The sequence below is a fragment of the Ictalurus furcatus genome, chromosome 13, assembly GCF_023375685.1.
Source record: "Ictalurus furcatus strain D&B chromosome 13, Billie_1.0, whole genome shotgun sequence".
Classification (NCBI taxonomy): domain Eukaryota; kingdom Metazoa; phylum Chordata; class Actinopteri; order Siluriformes; family Ictaluridae; genus Ictalurus; species Ictalurus furcatus.
In genome coordinates, this window is record NC_071267.1 from 26,593,839 (window position 1) to 26,608,838 (window position 15,000).

General features: G+C 40.8%; 1 protein-coding gene across 3 annotated transcripts in view; it reads left to right on the forward strand.

The window, feature by feature from the left end:
* The first annotated feature begins 13,892 nt into the window (after positions 1–13,892).
* Positions 13,893–15,000, forward strand: part of odad2 (outer dynein arm docking complex subunit 2) — a 71,707-nt gene continuing 70,599 nt past the window's right edge. Inside the window, exon 1 of one of the 3 annotated variants that reach the window (XM_053639291.1) lies at positions 13,893–14,037. The gene's annotated coding sequence lies outside the window, so the exon portion shown is untranslated. The remainder of the gene's footprint in view (positions 14,038–15,000) is intronic. The other 2 variants (XM_053639290.1, XM_053639289.1) reach the window with 2 other exon arrangements.

The window sequence follows — 15,000 nt, forward strand, 5'->3', positions numbered from 1 at the left end:
GTCTGTTTTTAAAATAAAGTTTTATAGCTGTTAGCTAAGTGAGTGAGAACAGGAACTAACTTTCCATAACATTAAATGTAATTATAAACAAATAATAATAAAAAAGAAGGTACGACTTTCTTTATTAAATAAAACATTTCATTTGCTGGAAAAAGTGGTAGTAAAAAACTGTATAATAAGAGGAAACACTCATGGCATCCTGTCATTGATTATTTTCCTATAACGGCACAACAGAGAGCGTTTTATTCCTTACTGAAATGAGCCTTTAGTGCTAATTTAATGATATTGTCCAGTCAGTAAGTGCCGATCTAAAGCACCTCGACCAGCTGAACACGACCGAAAGTGATTTTTAGAATAAAATGACCTGAAGATTAGGTCGATAAACTGTAATAAGAGCAGACAGGGTTGTTATTAGCACTGAAACATGCTAGCAGCCCTTCTGCCAAGCCCCGCTTCAGGTTTGTTATTATGAGCTGTAGGTTAAGGAGCTGTGGAGTGAGTAGTCTGAGGAGCCGCTTTGATCAGAGAGCCGCCGTTACTCCGCGTACCGGTGTTTGTAATGTCAGAGAACTCCAGGACCGTCTCGGGTAACGCTAAAGTGCTTTTCCATTGTGCCCCAGCACTAAATCGTTGTTAACAGACCCTCCATCAAATCTCACACACACACGCATTGCTCTCTCGCTGCGTTCTGCTTTCGCGTCTGAGATTTACTTCCTGATGAAATTCTGAATCGATTTTTCAGCTTAAACGTCTCGTATTATTGACGTGTTGGTGTGTTTTCACTTCGGTTAACAGCTCCCTACGTTACCCACAATGCCGTGCCGATAGTGGTCGTGATTTAGCCCTGTGTCGATCTCTGTTTAAAGAGAGCGATGCAGCGGCGCTTTAGTGCTTTCTAAAGATGGCGAGCTCTCTCACCTGCTCATCACCGGTGCACTCTGCTCAAACAGCTTCAGCATTCACGCCAATACCACCGCCGACGTCGTCGTCATCACGCTCGGCATCTCGTCCCTCGCGGACTAGCCGAGCCAAGTCTCTGCCGTGACTCTGCGACGTACAGCCGCGGTGCATTCTGGGACGTTGAGACCTGCGTTCACACAAACGTCTGCACTGCATGACTGTATTAATTCCTCGTTAATACGTTTGCGATTGTTCTAAAGGTGCATTCGGTTCGATTAGGTCTCGAATGGTTAGGTGGGTCCGACGCTTAAATGATTCCTGAAGCTCCGCCCTCACTATCTCAGTATCTCATCACCCCCAGTTTTCTCAGCGACTTAGACAACAGCTTAACCCGTTGCTTTTTTTTTTTATATCATGTTCTACATATCTATCCTTTTCACTAAGCATCATCATGAATGCGCTGTCACAGTTTTCGTTTCGCCAAGTTGTCTCGTCCGTGTTTTAGAGTTTCGTGTTCGATTTGAACCTCACCTCAATCTGAGGTACCGTTTAAAGTACAGATCCTAAGCGTTTTTTTTCTTCAGGAACTTTCTGTACACTGATCCATTTATACATGCCTCGAATCCTAAAAACCCGCCCAGTTCCTGCTTGCGATAAACATCCCCAAACTTCCCCTGGCAGATCAATAAAGGACATCTATCGCTCTATCAATTCCAAGAGCACGACGCTGCCTCCACCAATCTTCAATTATTAAATCGGCCAGGTAACGAGCAGGACATGATTTGCTCGACTTTCAGGCTACGGATCCGTGGCAAACTCCAAGCGAGCGGTCGTGCAGCTTTTACTGAGGAGTGGTGATGGTTCTTCTTCTGGCAGGTTCTCGAATCTCCAAACATGGGGTTTTGAAGTTCTGTCCGAGCGATCTTCAGGTTCTTGGTCTGCTTTTGCTCAGTTTGCGTCAAGATCCAGATAGACTCTCTGTTGTTCTGAACTTCTACTTCAACCTGGTTTTACACCGTGCGTGATGTCAGCGGCCTTTTAAGATCGATCACGTATCGCACCGTAAAAGATGAAACTGATCAAATTCTCCACGTCAGATTATACAACGAAGATCCTCTAGACCTGCGATCCAGAACGACTTACGTTTATCTCGTTTATAGCCTCCGACTGAGCGGTTGAGGGTTGAGGGCCCAGCAGTGGCAGCTCGGCAGTGCTGCGATTTGAACTCGCGACCTTCCGATCAGTAGTCCAACGTCTTACCCACTATTTTCAATTTCAATTTTTTCAATTTTATTTTATTTGTATAGCGCTTTTTACAATAGACATTGTCTCAAAGCAGCTTTACAGAAATATCAACATGGTATACAGATATTAAAGGTGCGAATTTATCCCAACTGAGCAAGCCACTGAGTGGCGACGGTGGCAAGGAAAAACTCCCTAAGATGTTTTAAGAGGAAGAAACCTTGAGAGGAACCCGACTCAGAAGGGAACCCATCCTCATCTGGGTAACAACAGATAGTGTGAAAAAGTTCATTATGGATTTATATGAAGTCTGTATGGCCTTAGGAGCAGCCGTAGTCCCAGCAGTCTGGAATTAGAGAAGATTTGAGCTCCATCCAGAGGCAGAAAGGATCTGGATCTCTAGTATCTCCATAAATTCGTGTGGGGCTCGGCGAAAGGAGAGAGGGAGAAAAAAGATTATTATGACTGCGAAGTAGTAGAACAGAATCTAGTCAGGGTAGGCTTGAGTAAACAAATACGTTTTAAGCCTAGACTTAAACACTGAGACTGTGTCTGAGTCCCGAACACTAATAGGAAGACTGTTCCATAACTGTGGGGCTCTATAAGAGAAAGCTCTTCCCCCTGCTGTAGCCTTCACTATTCGAGGTACCGTCAAATAGCCTGCATCTTTTGATCTAAGTAGGCGTGGCGGATTATATAAAACCAAAAGGTCGCTTAGATATTGTGGCGCGAGACCATTTAGTGCTTTATAGGTTAATAAAAGTATTTTATAGTTAATGCGAGATTTTACTGGGAGCCAATGCAGTATTGATAATATCGGTGTGATATGGTCGTACCTTCTAGTTCTAGTTAGGACTCTAGCAGCTGCATTCTGGACTAACTGGAGCTTATTTATATTCCTACTGGAACATCCAGACAGTAAGGCATTACAGTAATCTAATCTAGAGGTGACGAATGCATGAACTAGTATTTCCGCATCATGTAGTGACAATATGTTTCTTATTTTAGAAATATTTCTGAGATGAAAGAAGGCTATCCTAGTAATATTATCTACATGAGCATCAAATGATAGGCTGGAGTCAATAATCACTCCAAGGTCTTTAACTGCTGCACATGACGAAACAGAAAGACCATCCAGAGTAACCATGTGATCAGAAAGATTACTTCTAGCTACACGTGGGCCTAATAAAAGTATTTCTGTTTTATCAGAATTAAGTAGAAGGAAGTTAGTTAACATCCAATGTCTAATGTCCTTTACACAATCCTCAGCTTTACTAAGCTTCTGTCTGTCCTCTGGCTTCGCTGAAACATACAACTGTGTATCATCAGCATAACAGTGGAAGCTAATTCCATGTTTACGAATAATTTGACCTAGGGGTAGCATATATAAAGTAAAGAGCAGTGGGCCTAAAACAGAACCCTGTGGAACTCCAAAAGTAACCTCAGTACGCATGGAGAATTCACCATTTACATCTACGAACTGATAACGATCGGTCAGATAAGACCTGAGCCAGGAGAGGACTGTTCCCTTAATACCAACAACATTTTCTAATCTATCAAGGAGAATAGTGTGATCTATAGTATCAAAAGCTGCACTAAGGTCGAGTAACACAAGCAGAGAGACACAACCCTGATCGTAGGTCAGTAGAAGGTCATTTACTACTTTAACTAATGCTGTCTCTGTGCTATGATGAGGTCTAAACCCTGACTGATACATTTCATGAATGTTATTCCTATCTAAGTACGAGCATAACTGCTTTGCTACAACCTTTTCTAAAATCTTAGAGATGAAGGGGAGATTTGATATTGGTCTATAGCTGGACAATTGAGACGGGTCAAGATCAGGTTTTTTAATCAAGGGTTTAATAACTGCTAATTTAAGTGATTTAGGTACATAGCCAGTGCTTAGGGAAGAATTGATTATATTTAGAAGTGGTTCAATTACTCCTGGACAAATCTGTTTAAACAAACATGTAGGTACGGGATCTAGTATGCAAGTTGATGAATTGGCTGAAGAGATTAATGTAGCTAGTTCGGTCTCTCTAAGTGAAGCAAAATACTCTAAACATTGATCTGATATTGCTACATTGTCATGTAATGGGTTTGTTACAGTACTGTCCGGTTTTAATTTAATGGCCTGTATTTCACGTCTAATATTTTCAACCTTATCGATGAAAAATTTCATGAAATCTTCACTGCTATGTAATGATTGAGTGTTTCTCTCTGTAGTGGTTTTATTCCTAGTTAATTTTGCCACTAAGCTTCCACTGCATGTTAAATCAATATCTGATCTCAACTCGCAGCCGAAGAATTCTTTTGTGATGTGCGTTTGTTTTTGGGGGTTTTTTTGTCCAGCAAAATCAGGCCAAAAAGTGTACGGTGTAAAGTCGGCTTAAGAATGATGGAACCAGTCACGTCTTCGGAACGTGTTCTCGCAGAAATATTTCCCTTTGTGACGTTGAAACACAATCCTGTGAAAGAGATCTCCAGATATTTCCTTTAACCTCATGCCGTCTTCACCTCAGGTGATCGGGTTGTCGAGACATCTCAAGGAGGATCACTGGAGGCGAGGCGCACTTGGGCTCGACCGTTCACAATTAAAAAAAAAAAAAAGGGGGTGTTTATGCGTTTTGGTCATGGAGTGGTTTTGCAGGTTGATCGTCTGAGGATGTGATGTACCGAAATGAAGAGGTCTGAGTACTTTCTATATCCACGGAGTCCAAAGCTCCTACTATACGAGCAGGTTTTACAGTCTTACTGTATATCGAGAGTGATCTTAGGCTTTACTAAAATATCATAATAGGGTTCTTAACCCGAGTCTGGAAAACCACCTCTACAGCACATGATGGTCAGATAAACTCGGTTATACACATCTGTGAATGGACGAGTAAGGCAGAGAAAGAGCGAACCTGTGATGTGCCCGCAGAAATAATAAACCGAAAGTCAAACTGTACTGAAAAGCTCCTGATACGTTCCTACCGCAAACCTTGCCAAACCCGGACCAGCTCCTCGGTTCTCCCCAGGCCGCACTTTCATAATAATAATTAGAGAGAGCGAGACCCAGTGCGAGCTCAGATCTGTGTTTTAGCTCAAACATGTTGAGCGGCTTTGAAATCTAAGAAGTAATGGCTATCAGCAGGAGGGCAGAGCGTGTGGGTGTAAGACTGGCCACGTGGGAAAACAGCCATATGTAGACTGGATTAAGGCCATAGACAATTAGAGATGAGAAGTGCATGCACGTATCCACATCCGCAAGAAAGGGGGCATTAAATAATGGCCGGATCCAAGAGAACTGATGTTGTCATCATTTTTATATATCTTTCTTTTTTTATTTTTATTGTGTTGTTAAATTTTTATCCATAGTCAGTGCTGTAATACACTATTACGGCTCATAATACAAGTCTAAGTTAGCCAGGGTCATTTTTGAATTTATTTTGTCTACCGTATAGCAGCACGAGGAAAAAAAAAACTAACTCTGATGACATTTTAGAGCAGTGGTCACCGACTCTCTCCAACCAAAACCTCACGCACCTGTGCTAGTCGACCGAGATCTTCTTAAGGCTTCTAATGATCAGATGGTCAGGTGGGCATGATTATGGTTGGACCTGAAGTCTTCAGGAAGGTAGATCTCCAGGAACAGGGTTGATGACCATTTGTTCAAGACTTTGAAACATGACTAGAAACATCAAACCAGGGATTCCCAAACTTCTTAAACGAACAACCCCCGAAATAAAATGTATATGATTCAAATTTTCCTCACGTTTCAAGCTGTTTTGTGTTTGTTTTCATGAATGCTGCTGTTCCACTGAGCCTGAGTAACTCCGTGTTGTCGAGGAGCTAGCTGGGGTTGATGGAGAGAGAAATCTCCATGGGGGAGGAAACCGGAGAACCCGGAGGAAACCCCTGCAGCACGGGGAGAACATGCAAACTCCACACACACACACACACACACACACACACACACACAGGGCCACGGAGGGAATCGAACCCCCAACCCTGGAGGTGTGAAGCTCTAAGCCACTGTGTGCCCTCAATTCGAGTAGTTTTATGCAAAAACAAAAAAAAAGCGGCCGCAACAATCACGGGAAAAGAAATTTGTGAAATTTTGTATGGATTTATTGATGAATAAAAGAAAAAAGGAGGTTAACAAATTAACCCTAATGTGAGAACCTCTGGTTTAAATCTTTAAGTCGTGATTTAACTTTCACACATCCATGATTTGAGGTTCAAGATCAGCTCCGTTTGTATCGGATTAAAATTCCTGTCCGAAAATGTAAAAATGCATCATTCAAAAAAGAAAACAAAAATCGTAGGCACGAGTCATTTTTTTTATTATTATTATTTTTTATTTACAGTGAGTGCTGTATTTGTTTTATTATGCTATTACATTACATTATACAAGTCTTTGTCAAAATTAGCTGGTATTTGTTTAAAAAAGAAAGTGAACACTTTTTTTTATTTATTTTTTTTAATAAATGTTTTGATATTCATTTCGTCCAGTAAGAAAGTAATAAACTGACATGGCATTGATGGTATTTTAGATTTGAAACATGGCTAGAAATATTAAAACGTCATGACAGAACTTCCATCAACGCACGATTTGATTCGTGGCCCAAAAGGATCCGCTTGTTTCTATATTTGGTCGCTTTTGAATGAAAAATGAAGACGCCAACAAAAACAAACAAAAACAGAACGGCTCTCTCAAATACACGTCGTCCCAAAGAACCGTTATTGGGCTTTCAATAAATCCAGAGTTTCATAAATCTCTTTTTTAAACATCTGTATTTGACGGGCTTCTGCTCCAAAGAAAGCATAGGCACTGAGCGACTTGAAACACACACACACACACACTAACGCGAAAGCCACAATTGCAGGTTCTGCGTCTACGAGCGGCCCGAGCAGCAACGCTCATTGTTACAGAGCAAACATTTTCAGTCGTATCTGATGTTGTTTTCACAGCGCAGAGAGAAAGTTTAGTACAGAAATAATTGACTTTATTGCCTCTGGTTTATAGTGCGGCTCCATCGCGAACACCCGGCCCAGTGATTTGTGTTTAGCTTTGGATGATCGCTTCTGAAACGCTGCCTCTGGGTTTGGGCACTCGTGTTTATGTTAGGTGCACATGGATATGAAAGTTATGGCTGTTATTTTTAAATTTAAAAAAAAAAAAAAAAATGAGGGGAAAAAAGGAAAAAAATAGAGATTCTGGTGCCGGTCCAGAGCTCGTATTTTATCTAGTTGTCGCTGACTAAATCCCAGAATCAACAGCTCACTTCTCTACTTCTCTTTAAATCAATAAAAACTGCACACTTTTGAGTTTAAAAAAGATATATATATAAAATAAGAGTCACTGTATTTATAATGCAACAAGTGCACGATATGAAGTAAGCTCTATATTTCAGTCAAAGTCAACTTTTGAACTGTTTCATAACCTGTTATTGCAGAAGGAGTCGAAGCTAGTCTACTACAACAGTTTCAGGAATTGAGGAATTGACAGAAGAGATAATAATAATAATAATAATAATAATAATAATAATAATAATAATACATGCGGAAGTGAACATTTCTGTACGTCCCAGCCATGAAATCCATCCCATAATGCTTTAAAACCACAGTAATGTGTGCCACACAACTTCCTGCTATAAAGTATTGCCGCGTTCTATTCAAGCTCTGTGCGTTTGAAGGACAAAAAACATGGACGCCTTCATAAAGGGTGTGTTTTTGTTAGCCACAAGCTAGCCAGCTAACGTTAGCACTCGTGAGGTTGTGATGTATTAACTATCTCAAAAACGGTACACTGTTATACAGCGTTTATACATTTAACCAACTAGTGTGTGTGTTTGTTTGATTAATTTAACGTAAACACGACTGTTGCAAACTCATTTAAAGTACTGAAGTGATGTTTGAATTCCTGCTCACGGTGAGCGGCCATTTTGATTTCAGGGTTGCGGATGCCTTTTCAGATGTTTGAGGTGGTGTTTTCTCCGGTTTCTTTGAGTTAAATGTATTATACTACTGTACTATACGTTTATTTGTGACAGAATTGGCACATTATTGATTAGCAACATTAGCTACACTAGCCAGCTGCCTGTTGCCATCTCAGTAGTTAGCATAGCTAATGTTACCTCTCCACTTACCCTTTAGTAATCAAAGTATTTGTAGCTACCTAATGCTAAGCTGAGTAGTATATCATGCATGCATGTTTTCTACAAAACTAGCATTCAGGGTTTTTTGTGTATAAAAGCCAGGCACCAGGGTTGCTAGCAAACTAAATGGCATTAAGCTAATCATTATATGTGTATCCAGTAGCCATGATTGCTATCAAGCTAGCTAAGAATAAGCTAGTTATTATACCATGTAGACTAGAAGCTTCGACGTTACCTCGAGTTAGTCTAGCGTTACTAGCAAGCTGAATAACATGAAGATTATTATTATTATTAATATTATTATTATACTGTAGAAACCAGTAGCTATCAAGCTAGTTAGCATTGATATTTATTATATAATTAAAAATATTATATAATTAGCCAGGTTTGCCTTGCACGTTAGCTACAATTAGAGTATTATTCTTTTTCTAGTACGCTACTGTGGCTAACATTTGGGCTAATTATTATGTAATCTAAAGCATAAATCAGGTGGGATTTAATCACTGTTCATGCTGAAAATGGGGGAAATTTTATGAAAGCTTTTATATATTTGTAGGTTTGACATAAAGGGTTCTCTAGAATGAGTAGATAAACCAGCTGTGTCTTTATTAAAACATGGGGAAGAAAGGAAAGGGATCAGTGAGTCATATCATTTGACTCGACTCACCAACACGAGTCGACTCTTTCAGCTCCCAAACGACTCATTGTGTGGGGGGTTTTTATTTTTTTATTTTTTTTCTGAAAACCAGAGACACTTTTTTTTCAATATTTTGCTCACTGATTGTTCTTCTCTGTCTCGCTAGGAAGAAACGGTTTCATAAATCTTACTCGGTCTTCTAAACGACCAAATATTACTGGCGACGTTGAAAACAGGTAATCCGAGGCACACTTCCAATTGAAATGATTAAAAAGCTTTATTGAAATGGAAATTTCATAGTGGAACTATTAAAATAAATGGACCTAATGGGCTGCGAACCTTTATTTTCATATTTCTACTATGAAATAGCTATTAAATAAAGACTTTTTAATAATTGAACGTGTGCCTTGGATGACCCTTTTTTTGGATTCAGATTTTTCCCCACCAAAGAGCGCCTTCAAACATGTACTCCACAGAACTTCTGAGCATACCGGATTTGTTGTGTTGTTTTGATCCTTGGTGACATGTCCGACCTTTTATATGTTCCCCAATATTAAACGTTTCTTCTGATCACATTTACGTTTAAATGTTGAGAACGTGCTCATGTTTTCACCTTAAACATGCATCACAAAGACATTTCTCCATCTCTGGAAATCCCATTTTAACCCCTGATTAGAAGACACACATGAGACAGCTGAAAGAGATCATGAGGTCTTCGACTATCTTGTTCATAGCGAGTAAATCTTCCGCTGCCTGTCTCATAAGCGTGTCTTTTAAAAGCTCTGTGTGTGTGGAGGAACATGGAGGAACATGCAGACCTCTGCAGCTGCGAGTCCCCTATTAAAGACAGACATGTCCAGGACCTCATGTCTCCCTCTGTGTTAAACATTCCTCATCTGCCCTATCTCTCGCACACGCTCCGTTTCTGCGTTTTACGAGTGTGTGACGAGCCTCGCAGGTGTTCCTAACGATCGATCGTCATCGGTTCTGCTTCAGGCACTCCTCCGTTCCCCTCATCATCACTCCCCACATGCTCCTCTGTTTCACTTCCTCATTAATGGGCTGTTTGGAGACGACTGCGGGCGGACGCAATCACGGCCTCCGTGCTTTAACGCAGAGTGGGCGCGTAGTAAATCAGCGGTCGGGCCTCGGCCGAATCCAGACGCTTCGTTTGTTTGAGTTGAGTGTGAGTGGGAGGCGGTGATGGAGGAGGGAGAAGAGTAGGAGAGCAGGTGCTTCTGACCGCAGCATGCTTGTTTTTATGCTTGGAGGAAACTCTGGTGTACTAGATCTCGGAGCTTAAACCTGCAGGTCTCCTGCTTTTTATTTTCACCTCACTTCTTAATTCTTTCTTTCTGTCCTGACGTCCGGACTGTGAAGCATCACATACGTCACGCTCTCAATCGTCAATGCATCTTTGAGACTACAAATTTTTGTCATTAGGCTTGACCATTAGCCTGGTCAAGCATTGAGACTCTTATTTAAAAGAGGATGTATTGCATCATTAAAACTTCTTCAAGGTGCATTATGAACGACCTAAAGCGCCACTGTTGTAGATTTTGATTGAACTCATTTCATTGCTCGTACCCTGAGGAAGAAGAATGTACCCGTACAGTACCAGTTTTTCAGTACTTTCAGTGGAAAAAGGCAATGGAGATGTTTTTTTCTCTGAAACATGCTGGTGGTAGCATCACAATTCAGTTTCAAAGCATAGTAAAAAAAAAATTATAATCCTTCCCTGAATCATTTGTGTCCACATTCCAGGTTGGTCATAGTGGTGTAATGCTACAGGCTACAGGTGCTTCTCAGGTCGGGGTTTTAATCCTCTTGCAGGAATGACTGCATCAGTGCGGCGTGGCGTGGAGGCGATCCGCCTGAGGCACTGCTGAGGTGTTCTGGAAGCCCAGGTTGCTTTGATAGCGGTCTTCAGCTCGTCTGTATCGTCGGGTCTGGTGTCTCTCGTAGATTCCCTATGGGGTTCGGGTCAGGCGAGTCGGCTGGGCGATCGAGCACAGTAACACCAAGGTCAGTAAACCAGTTACTAGAAGTTTTGGCACTGTGGGCAGGTGCTGAGTCCTGCTGGAGAAGGAAATCAGCGTCTCCATAAAGCTCGTCAGCAGATGGAAGCATGAAGTGCTCTAAAATCTCCTGGTAGATGCTGCATCGACTCTCGACTTGAGAAAACACACTGGACCAACACCAGATGACATGGCAACCCAAATCATCACTGACTGTGGAAACTTCACACTGGACTTCAAGCAGCTCGGATTCTGTTCCTCTCCACTCTTCCTCCAGACTCTGGAACCTTGATTTCCAAATGAAACGCAACGTTTACTTCCATCTTCCCCGTGATTGTGCTTGTGTTCTGAACCAGACTGAGAGATTAAAGACTCGGGAAACCTTCGCAGGTGTTTGGAGTTAATTCACTGATTAGAGTCTTCTCAGGACGACATTTCTGCTTTATAAATTCTTCATTCTAATATTTTGAGGTACCGGATTTTAGATGTCCGTGAGCTGTAAGTCGTAATCATCGAGATTAAAACAAACAAAGGCTTGAAACATTTCACTTTATGTGTAACGAATTTAAAATATATGAACATTCCACTTTTTGAATTAAATTACGGGGGAAAAAATGAACTTTTCCCGTGATATTCTAATTTTTGAGATGCACCTGTATACTACTACCGTATATACAGATGAGTGCAAAAGTTTGCACCCCCATGGCTTTCGAATTGTCGGTTTGCAATTTGTATATAAAATCGGCCTTGGTGTGTCATTGAACAAGGCAGTGAATAACATCTGGCAGAATGATAACAGATATATCAAGAAGTAGAAATATTTCCAAAAGGGAAACAGCTGAAGACAACAGGGAGATGCAAACTTGTTTGTTTCTCCACTGATTATATTTGTGGCTTCTCATAATGACCAGGAAAACCAACCCATTGTCAATTTGCTAGACAAACGACATTTTCTTATGAAGGTGTGTAAACCGTCGCACTCAGCTGTATATACATAGAGGTTTTGTGTTGTGCATTGCTATGGGTAACACGCCAGACCGGTCCTCTTTACATGCACGGCACGTTGGATGGAAAGAAAAGCGAGCGTTTGTCTGTAAATTGCTGAATGGCGGGTGAAGAGTGACGAGCTCCAGCCTCGGCATCAGTCAGTCGTTTTATTGGCTTTGACGGTATCTTTTGCTGGCGCGCTTTTCCACGCCGCCATCTTTCCAAACAGCTCGGCTCGGGCCAGAAAGCTGCCATACAATAAGATCAACAGGACTGATTTACACAGCGCTCGCTCAGCCGGGGATAAAAGAGTGGGGTTTTGCGAAGTCGAATGAAAACATGTCTGGACTATGAGTGTAAATCACACTCGTAGTCTGGGCACACACACACACACACACAGACATGCTGTTCGGTGAACATTTGCATCATTAGTTGTACGCCTGCATTAACCACCGTTGTGGCTTTGGGGTCTGAAATCGAGCAGTATGACTCAGGAAACCAAGTGCAGAAATGCTGAAGACCAGATCAAAGCCTTATACTACTGCTTATTTTCATTCTTCCTCTATCTGAAAGGGGAAAAACAGCTCTTTCCCTCTAATTACACGGCCTTGTCTAGGACTACGTTTATCTGGGATGGATTTGCTGGTACCTGTATTTCATCTTGTTGGACAGTTTTGATGAAGTGAATATAAAACATCTCCTCCCCCCCCGCCGGATGAAATAATGCGTCACTGACTTCTTTTGCTAAGTGCTCTCAGGGTCCTGCGCAAATATTTTCTCTTCACAGCAGTTATATAATGATCAAAACAACTGATTTCACTTCCTGCCCTAATGAAGAAAGCCCTGTGCGCTGAAACGAGAAACTTTCACCAATTAAATGTAAAATTAAATTTAAATCTCGCTCACCGTTCCTCTTCCTCAGATCCGTTTCGAAGCGTTTCTCGACCACACGGCTTCTCCAGAGCGCACTGGGCTCTCTGATTGTGTTACGTTTGCTATATGTCCTGAACTAAATTCACTTGTTTTTGGAAATGTAACCAGCCTCTGGCTGAGCGTGGAGTTTTTTCTGTTTAGCAAACCATACAGCGCAGTGAGAGGAAGTTTATATCGAGGCTCTCGAACGTGCGGTTCTGTGGGAACGCAACCACAGAAAGGCTTTCATTTATGCAGCTGAGGAAGTTTTAGATTTGATTTATGAATATGTTGTGATTGAAGGTACAACCGTGTCCATGAAGCTTGCATATAAATATACATTTACACAAATATACAGGGAGTACCCATAAGATTGTGTTTGTACAGGAGCGCCTCACGTTCGCATGTTTGCATGTTCTCCCCGTGCTGCGGGGGTTTCCTCCGGGTACTCCGGTTTCCTCCCCCAGTCCAAACACATGCACGGTAGGTTGATTTGCATGTCCAAAGTGTCCGTAGTGTATGAATGGGTGTGTATATGCTTCTGCCCTGCGATGGATGGATTGGCACCCCGTCCAGTGTGTACCCCGCCTTGTGCCTCCAGGTTCCCCGCGACCCTGAAGGATAAGTGGTATAGAAACTGGGTGGATAAATATAATAATAATAATAATAATAATAATAATAATAATAATAATAATAACCCTTTTTTAAAATTTAAATAATCAAACAATTGTAGTATTTTATTAAATAAAATATTTGATTTGTATATTATCCACATCCTATTCAATGTTGTTATTGTTAACATTACATTAGGTTATATTATATAAATAAAAATAGTAATGTATTGTGTTCCATTGTACTTACATTATACTATCCACATACATTAGAAGTTAAATATGACGTATTTACTATATATTTGTTTATAATATTTATTTTTTTACTATGGAATAATGAAACGTATCTCAACTTGTATAGGAAAAAACCCGTTCATTACTGAGGGCAGGATTTAATTCTGTAGCGCTTTTCAAACGGAACCTTTTTGACCCTTTGGGCTGTAGGTGGTTTGGCCGTGTCCTAGCAACTCCAGTGCGCGTGGACTCTTCACCTTAGTTACCAAGACCGCTCGAGCGGCTGAAGCTAGCGGACAGAGCAAGTTTGTGAAGTTTTGCTGCATATAAAACGCTTATTTTTAATCTGGGTAAGTCATAAAAGAGTAAAAAAAAAATATATATATATACATTTTTATTTGCTAAACGGTGATTAAAAAGTGTCTTGATAACGATTCCAGTTGTTTAGCGAGTGTACAATGGCGTCGCGCATTAATTTATACGTTAATTACCTACAGTATGTAAGCAGGAAGCGCGAATTTAATTGGGTTTGTTGGGGGGGTCTGATTTCCCTAATTAATTAATTAACTTATAACCCCTACAAAGAAAGCAAAGAGAAAGCTTGAGTTTTTAAAAAGACTCTTATTGTACACATTTAAGACTAATTATTAAGATGTATTTCTTTAAATGTGGACGATTGTAAATGGCACTTTCCAAAACCTCCCCCCTACAGCGGACCGTACCATTTTTTTTTTTTAAACAGCTTGATTATTCTTGTAGAAGCAGAAGTTTGTGGATCAAATGAGACATATTCACTGTGTACAATAGAAAACTAGTTTATTTATCGTTTAATCATCTGTAAAAGTGACATGAACGAATATCCAGCACTCTGTTATTATCCATGCAATGCATTTCAATAAATTAATGACCCAGTTATAGTGTAGAAGTTGCAGGATGGGGCGACTTTAAATCGAATTAAAGGAGAAGTCCACCCTGAAACACGTGAAATATATTTGTAGTGAAATGACTGCGGTGTGTTTAGTGAGTCAGGTGCTAATGTGCTGTATTTTCGTTATTCCTTGTATAAAGTTAGAGGATGTGAGCTCTGCTGATGTCACAGAGGGCCATTATTATTGCTATATCGTGTGTGTGTGTGTGTCAGCACTTTCAAACATAAGTGATATCAGGCACTTAAAAACGTAAGAGCGAGAGCTTTTTTGTGTCGTTTTGCGGTGACATCGTATGATCGATAAATCCGGCGTGGAATTAGCGGCGGAGAATGCGATGCAGGGATAAGATTAAAGCGCCGCTGCATCGCTGGCTTTAGTTAGATT